Consider the following 6,629-nt stretch of genomic DNA (forward strand, 5'->3'; position numbering starts at 1 on the left):
CTGCTGTACCTACTGTACTGTACTGTACCTCCTGTCCCTACCTTTCCTCTCTCTACTGTACCTACTGTACTGTACTGTACCTCCTGTCCCTACCTTTCCTCTCTCTGCTGTACCTACTGTACTGTACTGTACCTCCTGTCCCTACCTTTCCTCTCTCTACTGTACCTACTGTACTGTACTGTACCTCCTGTCCCTACCTTTCCTCTCTCTGCTGTACCTACTGTACTGTACTGTACCTCCTGTCCCTACCTTTCCTCTCTCTACTGTACCTACTGTACTGTACTGTACCTCCTGTCCCTACCTTTCCTCTCTCTGCTGTACCTACTGTACTGTACTGTACCTCCTGTCCCTACCTTTCCTCTCTCTACTGTACCTACTGTACTGTACTGTACCTCCTGTCCCTACCTTTCCTCTCTCTGCTGTACCTACTGTACTGTACTGTACCTCCTGTCCCTACCTTTCCTCTATCTGCTGTACCTACTGTACTGTACTGTACCTCCTGTCTCTACCTTTCCTCTCTCTACTGTACCTACTGTACTGTACTGTACCTCCTGTCCCTACCTTTCCTCTCTCTACTGTACCTACTGTACTGTACTGTACCTCCTGTCCCTACCTTTCCTCTCTCTGCTGTACCTACTGTACTGTACTGTACCTCCTGTCCCTATCTTTCCTCTCTCTACTGTACCTACTGTACTGTACTGTACCTCCTGTCCCTACCTTTCCTCTCTCTACTGTACCTACTGTACTGTACCTCCTGTCCCTACCTTTCCTCTCTCTGCTGTACCTACTGTACTGTACTGTACCTCCTGTCCCTACCTTTCCTCTCTCTGCTGTACCTACTGTACTGTACTGTACCTCCTGTCCCTACCTTTCCTCTCTCTGCTGTACCTACTGTACTGTACTGTACCTCCTGTCCCTACCTTTCCTCTCTCTACTGTACCTACTGTACTGTACTGTACCTCCTGTCCCTACCTTTCCTCTCTCTGCTGTACCTACTGTACTGTACTGTACCTCCTGTCCCTACCTTTCCTCTCTCTACTGTACCTACTGTACTGTACTGTACCTCCTGTCCCTACCTTTCCTCTCTCTGCTGTACCTACTGTACTGTACTGTACCTCCTGTCCCTACCTTTCCTCTCTCTACTGTACCTACTGTACTGTACTGTACCTCCTGTCCCTACCTTTCCTCTCTCTACTGTACCTACTGTACTGTACTGTACCTCCTGTCCCTACCTTTCCTCTCTCTGCTGTACCTACTGTACTGTACTGTACCTCCTGTCCCTACCTTTCCTCTCTCTGCTGTACCTACTGTACTGTACTGTACCTCCTGTCTCTACCTTTCCTCTCTCTACTGTACCTACTGTACTGTACTGTACCTCCTGTCCCTACCTTTCCTCTCTCTGCTGTACCTACTGTACTGTACTGCCATTTCTAAACAGTCTGCTACACCACATTCTAGATTATATTTATATACCCACAGAGAAGAGAGGTCTATTGTCTACTGTTACACGAGTGCCAAAATAGAGGTGAAACAAATCATTTTATTCCAGTACATATCTATATAAACATATACTATCTACAGCGTCCGTTTCTTACGATATTCCTATAGTCAACTATGATGTCTTTCCTTGTGGCGAAGCCGTTAACCTTTCTGATGGTGTCAGCACGCTAAATTAAGCTCAACACCGTGTTTCTCTGGCAGTTTTATTTATATACTCCAAACCGTTATCAAACGTTTACAAACGTTACTAAAACGTAACCCACCAAGTATAGCTGTGTCTAACCTGTACTGTACTGTCTAACCTGTACTGTACTGTTGTTAAAGAACAGCTTTTTGGTCGGTATGAACAGGTGACTGATGAAACAATGATGAACATTTTAGATGGTGTCCAATTTTATTTTTGGTGAAAGCACTGGTACCAATATTCTCAGAGTTATTTAGGAGAATTTATGAGCGAGACTGAATTGAGGATATGGTTCTGTTCATGAGGTTTGCGACAACATGTAACTTGGTACTCCGGACTTCTATTTATGGGGGAAAATCTAGAACTGAGGCTCATGAGAAGACGATGTTTTGATTTTACTACTGAAAATGCTCTTTCCATATGCACAATGCAGTTCTCGGTTGCATGCTTATTTCCTGATTATGAATAAGCGCTAGATGACTTTCTAGGGGATGCAGCATATGTCTGATATTTATCATTGTAAAACCAAGTATTCTGATATTTGTTGATTATATAATTGTTGTCTGTATGAAAGTCCTACCCCACTGAAAAGTTGAATGAGATTCAGAGAATACATTTTTTTTTGTTACTTATTAAACATATTCTGTATGTTTCCCTCTATACTTTTCAGTCCAGAGAGAACATTGTTTACCCTATTTGTCGACCATTTTGTAAATATCGAAAGAGCTTTTTCAAAAAGAGAAATGCCTCGCAGATTTTATACCACAAACTGAATGTGCTTTTACTACCTTAGACGGGTTAAACATCTCTGTTAGATGACTATCCCAAAAACACATGACGTTTGGCTGAATCTTTGGTATCTTTGTTATCAGCGAAACCTTGTAATATGTATTTTCTCTGTTTATCCACAGTTTGTTTTTGACTATTTTAAAGGTAGAGTCAGCGAAATGACCTTGCACGAAAAGCATCGCAGATATTGCGATGAGCAAGACTCAAGACTTCACTCTCACAAAGTCACCCACAGTATCTGTACATGGGTTCCCTTCACGCTCTTACAACGTTGTAGCCACGGGACCAAGACTGCCTCGCACTCTCAGCGTGTTGCGGAGATTGACCCACTATGCCGTTTACTTTGTGCATCTTGGTCATATCGCTGACTCTACCTTTAATGTTTCACAGACGATATGCAGTATCTACAGTATGTGTGACTGTGGTGCGTGGTCCCTGGTTGAATACACTCCTACTCCTACTCCTAGCCTTGGTTTCTCTTCTATCAGAGGCAGAAGTGTGTTTTCTGGCTTTCGCTGTGTGCATGTGAGGGTAAGGCCTGATCTAAGCATGAGAGAAGGCATGATGCATGTTAACACAGATCCCCAGGTGTACAGTATGAAGTTCATGTGTCACCAAGCATCACAGTGAGACACACGCCTGTCCCGCTAGCCCCTCCCACTACACTTCTCTCCTCTTTCTGTTCTCCTCTTCTCCATGTGTTTATTGGTTTGTCTTAGTGTTCAGTCTCCTGACTCAAGTTATAAGTTCAGTCAGAACTCACATCTAAGCCATGGACACAACGATTCGAATTTTCTGTCTCTTCTGTTTTGGTTGTGGTTATGTAGAAGTTCTCACCTGTGCCAAACTGAGAACCTAAATAATGAGAGATCAACACAGAGCAAGCACAGGAAGTTCAATCAGACACAACTGAACTGCCAAAGAATAAAGAAACTTTGGTCTATTTTTTAATACACCCTGGCCACAAAGTCACAGTTGTTTTGGCGTTTCAGCCTATTGCCAAATTTCTTGTATTTAGTCAGTTTCTGTTAAACAAAGGCATTTGTTGCATGTCCTTGAAATGTAGCTGCTCAATGGGGATGACTACTGAAATTATGTTAATATGTAACTTTGATTACATTTTAGTATTAAAGTGTCCCATCTGGACCAAATGGACCTATTAGAAATAAGGGGAAGCATATGTTTACACAACATTGCTGATGAGACAAACTGAGAAGTATTTCATTGAAGCTGAGTCAGGATCTTGCACGAAAAGTTTTACTTCAAAGATGTGGAGGTTTCTACATGGAGAATATAGCACTCTCTATAGAACTTATCAGATACTAGTGGGAAAGAGAGGCCAACCATAGTTAACCCTGTGAATGACGTCTCACATTGAGAATCTATGTCTAGTGAGTGGGCGGTGTTTGGGCTACTATAGACACAAAACCTCCATGCAGTATGTACTTTTAGGATGAACTACAATCACTTGCAGTCATTATTTGAATTACCGTGGCGATCATGGGACCACAACACAGGGATGTTTTGTATGCTTTATTTTCATTTCACTCTCCTTGCTTTTGTTTGTCAAGTCCTCCCATGTCCCTTTGCTAACTGGGGTATAAAGGATACTGTGTATGAATAAACCAATGAAAATGCAATCTGCTTTATTTGTGTTGTTTTGCTTTCTGTAGCCTCCCAGGCTTCATATGTAGATTCTACATACTGGACAGTTTACTGTATCATTGTACTGCATATCACTATTGCTATCCATGAGGAATCCCGCTTTGCCTCACAGACTTCAAAAGTATTCTTGCTTAAAAGCAACGAAATACCACCAATATCCAAATGCCACATTCAGTATCTTCTCACCGAACAACAGAAACGTCACAGCAATAACTTTTCCTTCTCCTCAGGGTGAGAAAAGGATCAAGGTTGTCTGCCCTCTTCATATTAACCCTTCAAACGTGGCCTGCCAGATAGGAGCGTTTAGTGGTCTAGCACCCTCGGCCTGCACACAGACAAATTGGCAGCAATCAAAGCCTACTGAGCCCTCAGATGAATCAGCAGAGTCCTGCTGTTTGTTTTGTTTTGGGCTGGGGTTCGCCTCGTAATGTGTGTGTATGTCTGTTGTTTCTCCCACTCTCTGCCCCCCGCCCCCCTCTCTCGCTATCTCTCTCCCCCCTCTCTCTATTTCTCTCTCTCTATTTCTCTCTGTCTGTCTAAGTGGACCACTCTGCATTCACAGCACACAGACCTGGCCCGGTACGATGGCTCCTATTATATTCCAGTTGCTGAGCAAGTGAACCTGCTCATAAAGCCATAATAATGCAGAATACTTTTGGAATCTAATGGAAGATAATCTAGAAAAGATATGCCCTTGAGATATACCTCGTCGGTTATAGAAGCTGATACTCAACACATGAGTAAACAGTTTGCTTCATGTAAAGCACTCAAAGGCCCCCTGCACACTTAGATTGTACAACTTATTTACAACGCATTTGACACAATGGTTGTGATACAACAGATATTTTTCTGATACAATGGACAGTTTTGTCTGTTGCTTGTGTTGTTATTTTTGTACAGAAGAACTCTCTGTTGTATCACAACGGTTGTGCCAAATGCGTTATGCATTCCTTGTACAACATGAGTGTGTATGGGGACAAGAAGACTAATATTTTATCCCTTATGAGAACGTGACTGTAGCAGACAACTTATCACTATGCACAATGACAGTCTTTGTTGGTACACTCTAAAAATTAGGGGTTCAACAAGGGTTCTTCTAAGATCCTCAAAGTTCTTTGAAGAACCTTTGTCTTCTTGGCACTGCAAATTGCCCCCAAAAGGTTCTTCCAAAAACCCCATAGGAGGTGGGGTACATAGAGGAACCTCCTTAGTTCTTGGGGGTTCCTGCAGGAACCTAACTTCCCAACTAGAAACATTTGGATTTGAAGTTGAATGGACAGCAGGTGCAGGCACTTAACTGAGAAATGTAAAGATCTCCTCAATTTAAGGTAAGGTTTGTCCCTTATATGATCTAAATGGATATTGTTTAATGATGATACCATCTATCTTTTCATATTTGTGAAAATCTTTCTAAAACAAAGACTGGACACAATTCAATGGATATCAATCAACAAAGAGGTAAGAATGTGTAGGCTGTAAGAATATGTTGAAGGCTAGCTGTATTGGGTGCAGATGACTGAACTGCTCACTTTTGTGTCTGTGTCTGCAGGTATACAGACGAGGAGGCATACAAAGGCATGTCTATTGGTATGTTATGCAAATCACATTTGCCATCCTCTTCCCTTACCTCTTCAATGAATAGCCCATAGGCCTCTATGGACAAGGTATGTATATGAAAACCATCATCAAAACGTTTTTATTTCATTCACATTCACCACAAAAACCAAGGTATGAATACTGTCGTGTGTTTTGTTAATCTTATGTATAATTACATTTTTGGGGATTCACAGACTTCACCCTCCCTACACCTCAGAATATAACAGGAAACCTGTTCAATCACCATGCACTGCAAAATCATTCTGGCTACGGATACAGAGAACATCAACACATTAACATCAACACGCCAGAGGAAAGACCCATTGGACTTGGGTCTCTGCTGGGACTTTACCTCATATTAGAATTCTACTTTGCCAATAAAATCATAATAAACTGAGAACTAAAATATTGTGTTATTGTTATGCATATTATTATCACTAAAAAGAAAAGATTCCTGGAGTACCCTTTAGGGGTTCTTCAAATTGAAACTGTGGGGGAACCTCTAGAAGTTCTTCGAAGAACCCTTTAAGATAACCCCTTTTAATGGATCATCAAATAAACTTTTGAATAACTTTTTGGGGTTAATTTTTTAAATACCCCCCTGATATTCTTATTGTTAGAGTGTATGTGTTCCTTATGTTTACAGAGATTTAGAAGTAATGTCCGATTGAGCTGACATATGAAGTGTTTACCGTCAATTAAGTATCCGTGAACACGGGAACATTGCCTTTAAAGTTAAATCGAGCTGTAACATGGATTTTCTGCGATACTTCTGCCATACACATTGAATCCAACCCAAAGCGTTCTCTCTCTCATCTGTCTTTCGTTCATGGCAGGAGCTGGCCTTGGTGCTGAAGTCCCAGGGGCCCGGGAATGTGTCTAGACAGGACAGAAT

The sequence above is a fragment of the Salmo salar genome, chromosome ssa06 (genome assembly GCF_905237065.1).
Source record: "Salmo salar chromosome ssa06, Ssal_v3.1, whole genome shotgun sequence".
In the NCBI taxonomy this organism is placed as follows: domain Eukaryota; kingdom Metazoa; phylum Chordata; class Actinopteri; order Salmoniformes; family Salmonidae; genus Salmo; species Salmo salar.